This window comes from Lichenostomus cassidix, chromosome 1, assembly GCF_008360975.1.
Source record: "Lichenostomus cassidix isolate B80296 chromosome 1, HeHo_3.0, whole genome shotgun sequence".
Taxonomy (NCBI): Eukaryota; Metazoa; Chordata; class Aves; order Passeriformes; family Meliphagidae; genus Lichenostomus; species Lichenostomus cassidix.
In genome coordinates, this window is record NC_139479.1 from 93,926,460 (window position 1) to 93,939,982 (window position 13,523).

The 13,523-nt window shown below is 41.8% G+C and overlaps 1 long non-coding RNA gene across 2 annotated transcripts in view; it reads right to left on the reverse strand.

Annotated features, from left to right (window-relative positions):
- LOC146445311 (uncharacterized) overlaps positions 1–13,523 on the reverse strand; it is a 273,530-nt gene that overhangs the window by 223,603 nt on the left and 36,404 nt on the right. The window contains exon 1 of one of the 2 annotated variants that reach the window (XR_014854491.1): positions 3,211–3,349. The exons of the other annotated variant lie outside the window; for it this stretch is intronic. This is a non-coding gene — a long non-coding RNA (uncharacterized LOC146445311). Of the gene's footprint in view, positions 1–3,210; positions 3,350–13,523 lie in introns of those variants that run through there. 2 annotated transcript variants of the gene reach the window in all.

Below are 13,523 nucleotides of genomic sequence, written 5' to 3' on the forward strand. Positions count from 1 at the left end.
GCTGAAGTTATGGAATGCTCCTAAAGCATAAATTTGAATTGTGTTTTATCACAGGCTGCTAAGCTGTTCAGTGCAAGAGGGTACACCCTGTTTCATTTTGGAGGTATTCTCAGGAATTTTTCAAACTAGGGCTTTCAAATAAATAGCTTTTTTACCACAAGCAGAAAGTTCCCAGTGTGCATTTCCTAAAAGAAAATAACTACCTTGTATACCTATTCTTATATTGGATCTATGCTCCATACTTATTCTCCTTCTAGTTACTGAAGTAAAATGATTCAAATACAGCAAACCCTCCTGTGGGCCTAGGTAATATTCTCTGAAGTCATTAGTTTGAATTGAAATAGGCCTGAAAGACCAAACATGCACAGCTGAGCATTCACAGAGAAAGCACAAAGTACAAAAACCACATCTTAGGCAGACCATAAGCAATCTGTCAAAAAGCCTATAAGGCTGAACATGGAAAATTCTGTTACAAGACTGACTCTCAAGTTAGCACAAAATTGGGACAATTCATTATAGGTCTAAAAGGGATTTAATGAGCCAAATCCATATTGTGAATTATCTGTCTTTCCTTTACCTCCCCACAGTGCAGAGTATAGTACCATAAATAGGAATTTTCATAGAAAACCACTTACCTTTCCAGTGGGAATGCACCAACAGTAAAGTCACAATACACCTTATAGTTAAGTCTTTCCAAGAGGCAGTCAGATGAATAGACATCTAGCTTAATATTTTAGCTGGCCAAAATTCAACTCAGGCCATTTCCAGCAAAGCTTTAAAAAGCTTGCTGCTAGTCCTAAAATCATTGTGTATTCATTCCACTAACTCTCTTCCCCATTCCTGTTCCTCACCTAAAAAGAAGTGCAAACAAGTGACAGCACAATTGGACCTGAATTCATCCTCTTTCACTAACTCCAAATCCAATCTGGCCATGGGCTTTCTAGCCCTTCTCTTTTGCTGGTCTTCTGCTTCTGAGCAGAACCTGGGGACTAAGAGAAGAAGGGCTTTTCCTTACAAGAACTAAATCATGCTTTCTTATCCAGCCTTAGCCTTAAGAAGATGACAAAAATACAATCGATTTCTATCTCGAGGCAGGAAATATCCTACATCAATTATGTGATAGGATATCTGGTATCTAGTTCATCTCATCCTTTTCGGCTTTTCATCCACTGGTTTGACTCCGTTCCTTCAACTTCTGTGCTGACAGACTTTTATTTATCTAGTTTTATAACAAATAGATGGAAAAGAAATGACCAATCACGGGCACAAAATTTCCTTCGCCGAAAGTTAAATTCAAAATAAGAGCAAACACAGCCTGCATCTGCTCCCTTGCCTTCCATGCCAACAATAACCACTTAAAATGTCATTATAATTCTATATAACTAACTATACCTGAAACAAAAACAAAAGGTACCAGTTCTTCAGCAAAAAGAAATCAGTAAACCAGAAAGCACTCTATTATCTAGTTAGTCTTGTTTTACCTTCACTTTGAATTACTCCCTTATCCCCCCAAAATGGCAAGGTGCTCTAGAAATAAAGACTTGCAAGTGCCTGTACCAATATCTCAATATCTCACTGAAGTCCCTCTTTCACACAATTTACAGTTAGCAACTGAGTTGTCACACATTCCTTCTGTGTGCTTCTATGCTATACTCATGCAAAACTTTCGCACATTTCTCTGAATAATCATCCTTTGAAAAGTTTACTGCTGTTTTGAAGAGGTCTGCATGCAACACCAGGTAAAAGCTGAGGGGCTTGTCACAGACCTACTTGGAACCAGAGTCTGAAAAGTTAGTGAGAAAGAAGGCCACAGGTACAGACAGGGGTCATCATGGCAGTCACCACACAGAAGTTGGCAGCATCATATAAGCTGTCCTTAAACAGTGCACCTGAGTTTGGCTTACCACCATGCCCCTCAATGCCCCTCTGAGTGCAAAGCCATTTCTTTTAGCTGAGCTATCAGCCAGAATTTAGAAGAATTTCAGCTTACAAGCTGGCTTTCACAGGATGTGTTTTGGGGACTTGCAATGTGGAAAATATCACAGAGCACCAGGCAGCACAGATGCCTGTGATTATGTTGCCAGGTAAACATGCATGCCTACAGCCTTGTAAGAACAAGCCACTCCTTGGCAAGCTACTGGCTTTAACCTGAACAGGCACAGATTACTTGCTTATTTTCAATTAAAAATAAAACCTTACAGGCATCTTAACTTATGCTTGGACCTTTCTTCATAAAGAAATGGAAACAAACATTGCTGTTACCAGCAATTAAATTTTCTGTTTGCTTTTTAGCCTGCAGTTTCAAGGATAGGATGACCTCAGGTAGCACTTAAAGACTGTCAGCACCAGACTTGGCTTTTTAACTGCACTCTAGATGACATAATTAGCTGCAAAACAGATGTCTCTAAACAAAGAGGTAAATCACATTGACAGAACATTGTCCAAATTCAGTGAGGTGTAGCTGACCCAAAGGAAGAACATGGCCCTATCAACTATAGCACGCAAAGAACCTCTGCAAGATAAAATAATCAGAAGGGTTTTAGACAAAAAGTTTAAGTTCTCTGCACTCTGTTACAGGATTCAGAAACTGGGATTAAACATTCAAACACTGTCTGAATTGCTTGCTCTCTAATGCTCATAACCACCAGTTAAGAGACATAGCAACCTCTTGGAAGTTGAAGTGTAAGCTCTGGAAACCCCCACACTCTAGAGACCATACTGTACAGCTCAAATGCTAAGGAAGGAGTGTGTATGCTTTGCAGTCAGTGTATCTGATCCCTTCATGATCCTTTACCAGAAAGGCCTTACCCCAAGGCCACTGCTTAAAAACTCCAGACACTAATGACAGGGAAGGAAACTGAACCCGTGGGCACATTCTTCATTCTAACCATTCAGATGGTCACCCATAGTCATAGATAAATCTTTTGAAACCACAGGTTATTTATTACCTCAGAAGAGCCATATGACACCACTGTTTTCTCCACATTTATCCTCCTCTGCAAGCCAAAGCTCTATTAAGCACACAAAGCAGTCACTGGCAAAGCCCACTCTTTCCTTCTCTCACATCAGACTCATGAACCTCCTTGCACACAAGCCCTTTCCTACCATTGCCCTTCACAGAGATGTTTCCCCACACACCCCATCCCTCCCCTCTGCTAACATTTCCCCTCCAAGTAAGCAGCATCACATACATATTTTCCCCCACCTTACCACGTGTTTCACACCATGAAGAAACACTATTTCCTGGCCACAAGACTGCTGTGCTCTTTAGCAAGCCATACTTTCACTTGTGAGACTGAGGCCCTCCTTGGACTGCCACTTCCGTTACCAGAACACACTTCTGTGAGCATTGGTGGCCATTCCGCCTGGATCTGCCTTTGGGTTCCATCTCTGTGATGTCAAGAGAGCTGGTCATAGTCTGAGTGAACTGTAGTGACAGCGACAAATTTCAGAAACAAAAATCCTCTGCTGATCAGCAGAAAAGCTACAAGGCAGAAGCAGCAAGATATTCAGGCCTGAAACATGAGTTGGGGGAATGATTTCATTAGTGCAAAACACTGGACTCTCTGGAAAGATGAACCCCACAAGGCAGGGGTAACCAAGGTTCTTCTACCATCATTATTGGTGGTGCCCTGCAGCTGGGCCAAGGGCTATTCCTGACCCTGCCTCTGGGGCCTTCTTCACAACCGGTGGCAGGATGGGTCCTTGCACTCTACAAATGGGAATGATAAACATGAGATAGTCAGGACTGACTCTGTAATGGAGGCAAACCTTTACAGTGGTCACAGCAGCTCACAATAAAGGTCTGCAGTGAATGCTTGTGTGCCAAGCCAGCCTCTTCTTTCCTCTATGAGCCAAAGGGGGTAAAGGAAGGGGGGGGGGTGGGAAACCAGAAAATAATTTATTCATTTAGTCATCAGACACTAAGACAGCTTGTGAGATACCAGGCCTGAATGACGGAATGAGCAAATGGAAATTGTACAATTGTACATCCTAGCAATCAGTGTCTTGACATTTTCTAGATAAGCGCCAATGTCCCATGGCAGTGCTAGGAAGATACTTAACACTGGAACCAGCCAAGTTACCACAGCATCTGCTCAGTCTAGCACTGAAGTACAGAACAGTGCTGGGTTGTGTCAACACACAGTAGCAAACAGGTGGTCCTACTGACTCAGGGGCAATGATGTGTAGCTGCAAGACACTGCCTGACTAGAGCCCTTTGATCTTTAAACTTCCAGGACTCTCAGCAGAAACTATATAGTTAATGTAAGTTTAACTCCTTTCCATGCTCAGAGGCACAGCTATGGCTCTTTACCTCCACTCCCATGGCTTAACCACACAGGCAGCTGTAAACAGCACTTTGCTGCAAGTGCAGAGCACAGACTGCAAATCAAAGGTTGATACTATTATCTTTTCAAATAATTAAATGCTCTTTTCAAAAGCAACAGCAGCCACTCAGAATTCCACTGCTTTGAGAGACAGTCACTAAGGACTAGGCATGCTTGCAGCAGGGGCAGCTTTGAATGCAGTGATGAGTATCCTGTATGCAGTGACTGTCCTATGAATGCTTGAGGAAAATAACCAGGGCCTCCCTCACTCTATGGTGAAAAGACTACAGCTATTCCTGCCTAGAGGAGCAAAACTCCTCTATGGCAGCAGCAGATTTCAAAGTCCTTGCTTTCTTACAGCAAAATAGCCAATAGCTGCATGACAAAGCTTTATTCCTTCCCTATATAAACACTATTCATGCCTCCTTCTCATCCTCCAAATGCATTTTGGAAAAGACATGAGAACTGTTTTGGATACCTTTCTGCCTTTTACTCCATAATTGTTTCCCATGATAAAAATTGCTTTTAAAAAGGAAGAAGAGGGTTCTTAAGGAATAGGAGTCTAGCCCTTAGCTAGCAAAAATTGACTAGCTTCCAATACCATTTTTCATCAGCTGAGGATCTAGTCAGTCTGATTTGTTTCCTCAACAAATGATGGCCTAGACTCAAGGAACATACCAAGCAGCTGCTTTTGAGAAGGCATGAAATGTGCAAATTAAAGTGGTTAGTGCACATAAAAACACTTTTTGAAAACAAGTCTCTTCATACTTGCCCTCCTCAAAGAAAATAACGAACTAACAACTAAATACACCAGACTAGTGTCTCAGGAACTGGATGGATAGAAGGTCTATACCCCAAAGCTCAGTCATTAGTGGTGTCCCTCAAAAATGCTCACCTAGCCAGTAACTCCCACTATTCCCTTTGGGAACAGCCTAGCATGAGATTTTTTTTTTTTTTTTTTTTTGCACAATATTGCCCTGGAGTGTTTTGCACAAACTTTGAGGTAAAGCCATCTGAGCACCCAGCCAGATCACTGAATGCAAGCAAAACTTTGAAGAAGTTATACAAGGTGTTCCAAATTCCCAACCAGCACTAACTTGCACAGCACTGGTACCTCCAGGCTGAAGGCAAACAGACCTGACATGTTCACCCCAGTACTCTGCAGGAACAGACCTCAGACCTGTAATGGGAAATGCATGAGCCTCTAAGGGCCCTTGTGATATGACTGGCTTCAGTCTGATATCTGGGGGTCCACAATGCAAAATGGTCACATCAGCAGCCCCCATAATGGATGAGGAGCAGCACAAGGACTGGCCATGCCCAGGCACCAGGTGTGCCCCCTGGAAATTTAGTTTGGTTCTTCCTGTGCTGCTGCAGCCTTCAAGGAGGAGAATAATACCATTAGACTGCCATATCAACACTTTTTGCAGCACAATAATGCTTGCAAAAAAAAAATCCCCAAACAAATCCAGTCTGGCAAATTGAGGAAAAAGTAGAAACCAAACTTGTGCCAACTGGTGCAATAATGGCTCCCAAATTATACAGCTCCAGGAAAAAGCATTTGGGCTGTAACCTGGCACTGAAAAGGCAAATCAAGAGTAAAGTACTTAAAACCCAGGGTTATTTAATCACCTTATGAAAAGGCAGGATTGTCTACACTGTGCATTTGTAAGAGGAGAACTATTTTTTACAAGTGTTTGAATTTCCTACTTTTATGTGTTCAAACCACTCACTGTAAACATTAAGAGCATTATGCAGCCTCTAAATGTAGTGCTTGCCCTTGGTCTCCTTGTATTTCCTGGCTCATCCTTGTGCTCTGCACCTTTAGAGGTCAAAATGCTTCTCACATACTCTGCTGTGCCTTGCTCCTGAGAAGACCGACCTGGTAGCCATAAACCTGCTCTTGTCAGAAGTGCAGAGTTTTCCACATTCTTTTAAAACTTCATCTCTTGCATGTGAATTTTTAGACTTCTGAATATATGTTCTGGTGAATAAAATATTGTCCAACTCAGCACAAAATTTCATAGATGTAGCATTTAACAAGATGACAGTACATTTCTTTAAAGAAGAGATGACCAAATATCTGAGAGCTTACTGAAGTAACAGAGCACTGTACTGTGTATTACCTGTAATTTTGAGATGTAAATGTAACTTGGTTCCTGGTTGGATCAGACCTGAGTGCATTCTGGTGTTCTGTCCCACTGGCAGCAGCCGGTACTAATGTTTCAAAGGAAAGATGTCAAAAAAAAAAAACCTCTGGGAAAAAATACCCATGTCCTTAATGCTTTTTTCCATGCCTCAAAGAGGAGTTAGCTTAGCCTCTGAAGAATACAGATGGAACGGCCTCTTAAATATTTCTCATATCATTTAATCTGGGGTGCTTTTAATAGCCATGCAAGTAGATAATTCTTTTTGACCTACTGAGCTCTGGTTCCCAGCTGGACGCAACCGCAGTATTAATTTTTGCTGCGTGCTTTCCATTAACTTTTTATCAGAATATCCATGTATTAGAGATCACTCTGTGTTGCTGTATTATTTTTTCAAACATGCTATCAGTTCAGTTCCCTTTTAAAACTGTGGCTCTATGCTTCATTAAGCTATCTGTGATAACATCTACCCAAATGTTCTGCCTTCACAGCAGATTGCAAATTCAGAACCCAGGCAAGTGAAGAGAAACTTGGATTACTTTTGCCAATGGGCATTATTGTACCTTTCTCCATGTCAAATCTCTTCTCTCACTGCACTGCCAAGATGTTTAATTCTTCCTGGAGTGTTTAACAAACCTCAACAGCTTTCACCAACTCAAACAAATTGCCATGATTAGCTAAATTCCCTGTTCCTTCTCCACACTGCTAATATGGGATACAAAGCACCACTGGCTGCACCCACATTGCTCTGCTAACTCTGACTCTCCAGAGTTAGCACACAATTGACTCAGCTTCGTGTTGAAGACTATTCAAGCTGCTACCTTCAAGTATGTGGTGTGATGCAGACGGATGCAAAACCAAAAAAAAAAAAAAAAAAAAAAAATTTTTAAGCATCTCCTGGTTTGTATCCTGCTGGCTTTGCTGTAGAGAGCTTCAAGACCAATGGATGACTGATTAGATTAACTGGATTTAAAGGAATTAACAGGAATTGAAACCCACAAAGACATTAATGCATTTTGGGGTTGCAGCTATCCAAATGATGTGGCTCTGTATTAGGTAGTCATTTCTCTGCAATTCTCCATCCATTTCCAGAGAGATGAAACTAACACCACCTCAGTAAAAAGCCAACATCACATGATTCTGGATAAAGCTTTTCTTGCAGGCCATCACATCTGAACAGAGGCATCTCAAAATACAAACGAGTGGAAAATTACACAGAAAGCCATGATTTTCCCAGACGTAAAACTGAAGTGAGGAATCACAGTTATTTTTCATGCAGTATTCTACTCTTTTTTTTTTCCCCATCATGGGAGCAAACTAAACAATACTGTGATCTTAGCTAGAAATGCTCATAGTTAGACCCAGAAAAGACAGATAATGTGGTAGACTTGCTTGATTAAATGAGCCACCCAGCAAAAGCAACAGAAGTGGCTTGCAGTCACTCTTCTCCCCTTCTCCCAAGCCCTTTGTTTTCTTCTTCTGGTAATCTTTCTCATTTCATTGTCCCAGAGCAGTGGCCCAATGAGCACTTCTGTGTCTTTGGCACAACCGTGATTTTACAATCCCCTGCATGCACCTTACAATTCACAGTGCCTTGCAAATTTAGGGCTGAGACCTCAACACTGAGACAAAGTGCATTGCAGTGAAATAAAGAAAACAGCCACTTCCCCAAAACAGTGAAAGTCTCGCTGCTGACAGAGAAGAGAAGGTGAGCATGCTGTTCTCCTCAGTTCCCATGAGAGATTTTCATTAAGGATTACTGTCATGTCCCCTGGGTAACCCCATATCCTTGTATAAAAATTATCCACTCTATACAGACCCTGTACACACAGCCAAGCATGGCAGTAAACCTTCTGTTGCTCAGCATGTCTCAGCTTTCCAGTTTGTTTCCCAGGTGAATGGTGCTGTGTCTTTGGGTAACAGGTTTGAAACAGGATTTCCTCAGAGAGGCTGTGAAAACAAACATATATCACTCTTCTCATGTGAGACTTAACTCTTACCAAGCCCCCAAGCTCAGGAAGCCCTAACCAGACAGTACTTGTCACCAGGAAGTAATGCCCTTTTCTAGATCTGATTAGCCAATTACTTTTGTTACAGTCCCATCATCATGTAGGATACAACAGCTTTATTTTAGCCCTGCCCCTTATATCATCTGTGATCTGTTGTTTTACTGCACTGAAGGATGCCTTCTTGTTTCTTAAGCTCACTCATTTATCACAAGAAACTTAAGCAAGAAAGGAGCTCCAGAATTCCTTAGAGTTCTTTTCCTGAACAAGGAGAATCAAGCCACAGATTGGCTCATTCCTGTGGCTCTTGGGGCTACTCCACCTTACATTGCCTTGTGATACTTCACAATCATTCCAGAAACCTATCCACAGAGAAAAACTGTCTAGCATCCTGGTCCTACCACATTATGCTTTGCCAGAGGTGTCATTCTCTCAGCATCAGGATGTCAGCTGGTACTCACCTCACTTGGTGCCTTAAATCATAGAAAAGCCTTCAAAATATGTACAGGGCCTTCAGTGATTCTGTCAGACAGGTTAAGGCCCAGCATAACAGCTGAGGCCAGGCTTACCTTGACCAGCCAAAGTAGTCAACATGCCCCCTTTTTGCCTTACACTCAAGGAACAGATCCACTCTATTATTCTGCCAGAAATTATCATCCCTACTCCCATGTAAACGATTTTTCTCCACTCTATTTTAAATAATAGAGTTTTAAATAAACTCAATAAACTCTATTGAAGTAAGCAGTAGGGAAATTACTTGACTTGGTGGTATTCAAAATGAATCCATTGCTATCTCTTTTAAGTCTTTTGCTCTCCCAAATAATTGACAATAATGTGGAGATTGCAGTTATAGCCCACAAGAATCAAAAGCATGAAAAATTTAGCAGATACCTGTTACTGTACTTGAGAGTCCCTGTTAAACAGCACAGATGCAGTAACTCAGTCTGGTCCCAAACCATTTGGTTTCATAAAACACTCTACAGACACCAAATCTCTGTGAGAACGACAGGTACAAAGCACAGGATGAACCCAGTAAGGCAAGACTGAATGGTTAATGTGGAAGGGTGGACGTGGCAGTGATGTCTTCTTTTGTCCTAAGTAGGAAGGGATATGAGAGAGAAACTGTGATGTTTCTCATCACAAAGCAACAAGACGAGACACTGCCTGGGCAACGGGAGATGGACGAAGCAGAGTGGAAACAGCAAGAGTGTGTCATAACCACAAGAGCGTGCATGGAGAAAGGGAAAATACAATCCTATGGCTGTGCATTGTTATCGGCATAAGGCAAAGGCAGAACCTGGCGCTCGGGGAGTTCTATTTATTCAACACTCGTGGCACTGACCCTGCCATCCGTGCTGCGCCCAGTGACACCTCCTTTCACCCCGCTGTATTCCGCGGATGGAATCGCCCGCCAGCGCAGGCAGAGCCCCGGCACAGCCCCGGCACAGCCCGCGGCCAGGAGAGGGAGCTCCCGCTCAGCGCGCCTGCTAACCCTGCCTCAAAAACACCTTTCCCGAGGCTTCCAAGCGGGAATCGCTCAGCAGCAAGGGTACTGAATCCTGCGCAAGTGACTTGCTGTGGGTGGGGAGGAGTCTGAGTGCCGGGTGCTCACATCCCTGTGAAACGAGACGAGGTTTCGGGGCCAAAGTGAGCTCCTCTGTGCTGCCACAGCGGAACGCAGCCAAAAAAGCAGCTCTTTGCTGAACACCTCTGTGCCATTGCTGGGGGCCCACTGGCCTGTGACATGCTTTGGCTGTCCTGCACCATGCTCCTGGACATTTTTTAGTGTGTCAAAGGCTGGAAAAGTCAGCATAGGCCAAAAAAAGGCATAGGAAAAAAAACCCTAAAATTATTCTCTAGTTACTGGAAAGTCCATATGGGAGCAAAGCTCTGCTGTGATAGCCTCTAACTAACCAAATGTAGACAAAGAACAATAAAGACAAATAAAGCACTTCCACATTCTGGTTTGGTAATCATTAGTTGAACTAAAAATCAACTACATTCTTTCCAGCAGCCAAATCTTTCTTACAGGCTGTGACATAAGGGTTGGGGGGGGGGGGGGGAGGGGCAGAAAAAAGCACATAGGGCAAATTAGGCTTGTAGTGCAACAATTCAGAAAAAGTGCCAGTTGTTCTTGACTTCTGAGCATTTGACCAGATTTTAAATTCGGTCTGACTTTCAGTTTTTACTAGTTGCTAAGGAGGCTATAACGAAATACAAGGACACTTACAGCTAGAAGCTACAAGGTCAGCTTTAAGGGTCTGGAAAAGCAGCCATACTTGAATCCTGGGTAAATGTCCTTGTCTTTGACATCTCATAAAAAATATCTGTCTCAATGGACTGCCAGAAATTTCTATCAGCAGTGCTCAAAATAATCCAGTAAATATTTATCTGTTATTTTGATTTGCCTTGGGAGTGAGAGGGAACAGAGTTTCTTAGATACAAACAAACAAGAAGTGAAATGAAGCAAAACAAACAAACCAACTCCACATCATTTTCTCCATAACTGTATACAGGACTCCAGACATTAGATATTTGCACAGGATCAGCACAAGAAGTATATTTATAGTTTAATTTGTGGCCAAACCACAGATACTAGTACTGGAATGGACTTTGGCAAGATGATAACCAACAGCAATCATACTCCAAACAAGTGTGATCACCTAGTAATCCATGTTTTGAAGGCATGCAGCACACAGAGCACAGCCCTGGATCTCAGCTGGAGAGTGTTTTAACAATCCTACTTTTTTGTTTGATACAAACCTACTTTCAAGTTTATAAAGACTCAACAACACACAACTTCAAACAAATGTATATCAAAAAATAGGAAATACATGATTTACATTTTAACATAAGGTCCCTACAATTTCTTCTTTTGGGAAATTTTTATGTCATGAATTTCATCCTTGAGCATGGAAGACTCCCTGCATCCTCATAATCATTAGTTTATATTTCTGATTGCAAATACTAATGAAGATTGTCATATAGCTTTGGGATTAAAATGAGTGATTACTTTTCAAATAGATGACAATCCTCCAAATGAGGGACAGATGAAACAAATATCTGAAACAAAAAGATACAGAGAAGCCATCTTTTGTCTCCCCCAATGCAAGCTCAAGAGAGGGCTCAGAAGAGACAACAGCAAAGCAGTAACATAGACTGAAATATGTAGACCTTCTGTATAATTAATTTATAGTACTGAATGGAAACTTCATTAAGAAACATAAAAATAGGGAAGTGTCTGGAGAGGAAACCATTACTGAGGAGGTGCTTCAGGCAAGTGACAGAAAAATCCTCCAGAGTCTCCTTGCGCTTTGAAAGAAGATGGAACAAGAAAGAGCAGGCACTGGGGAAGAAGCCTCATAGTAAAGCTGCCAAAGATAGATGAGCTGCCCAAGTGTAGTATTGAAGGAAGGCACACATTCCTCTATTATAAAAAAAAAAAAAGCATCACCAGTTCTGAAAGAAAGAAGCAAATTTCAGAACAGGAAGCTCATGTGCCAACTCCACCAATGTTTTCTGATTTCTAACAAAGTGTAAAGCAGCAGGCAGCTCTTGGGGAAAACATGCCCAGTCCCTGCAAGAGCTTTAAAAGCAGGTAACAAGATACAAATCTCTGGAGGATTACAGTATATTATGGATTAGTAACAAAAATAATCAAGCCCCAACGGAATGTACACTGCTGAATGTGTAGCTGGGAATGAGAACCACAACAGCCAGTGGTCTTCAGTGACAGCTGGAGTTTAGCAAGAGCACAGAACAACTCTACTCTGTGTGCACAGGGTCACAGTCCACAGAAGATAAGATTGTTACAGGCAAGTAAGAAATATAATGGAATATTCCAAAATCCTTGTTGATATTGCCAAGATCTGTTCAATACATTGTTGAATAAAAGGAGTGGCTCCTGCTAATAACCTAATAAAAGAGCTCATTTATTAATAACAGTAGGACAAAATCTATAGCTAGCATTGTCCCAAATGTACCCATCAAACACGGATAAAGATGTCAATCATTTCACCTGCCAGGTAACAAGGGGAAGGACCATGTTAGGTGCTAGGTAGGAAGATAATTATAGAAACCACAAACACACACTCTGGTCAGTGTTGGTACAAAAATGATGAACTTTCAATACCATCATCATGGATTAGAGCCACAAAAATCTGCCACATTGATAGAAAAATTAAATCATACTCAGAGTCCACCAGAAAACATTCTCCAAAAAACTCTAAACTAATCTAAAGCTGTGAAAATCCCCTTCCCTAACTATAATACCAGTCTTTTTGCTATAACAGTTGTTAATATGTATTAGTTCACATTATATATACTGCAATGTAAGGAAGCAGTGGAACTTTACTGTAGGCTTTGGTACTGTTTGTGCTTATGCAAAACAAAGTACAGGCCCTGGAAATAAGGGCTGTGATTCTTGGAAGCTTAGAGCTGTCCATGAAGGACAAGAGATACCCCTGGACAACGAAGATAACACAGCTTTGAAGCCCTCCCAAGCATTGTCTGGCATCACAGATAAGTAACAGCAGCAAAACTGACTCCAGGGACATCTGGATAAATAGACAAAGCAGCAACAATGCTGCAGAAATACAGCTACTTTGTAGTTTTACTATGATTAGTAATAGGCAGCGTGAGAGATAGTGAACAGCCAAATTGTGTTGTACCTGAACACTTGAAGGGTGTAACAACCCTATGTAGAACCATGTTCCAGGTGCCCCAGTTTGGCAGGGAAACCTCCTGCAAATGAGTATTTGCTTCCACTTGTAATGCTATACTTTGTACCTCAGCCTCTCTCCTCAGCTGGCAAAGGGCGGTTGCAAAGTTTCGTGGCATTCTCAAAAGCAGGGGGGTAGACAGTCCCAGGACATGTTACCTGTACAATTCCTTCACGAAGTGCTAGCATCCTCTAGGAAAGAGAATAAGCAACCTAGAAAAACATTTTACAGAACAATTGAAGAAAAAGCCCAATTCATCAATAGGACATTCCAAGTACTACACAGGCTAAAGCTGTGGCATTTTGCCTGGCTCCAAGTCCA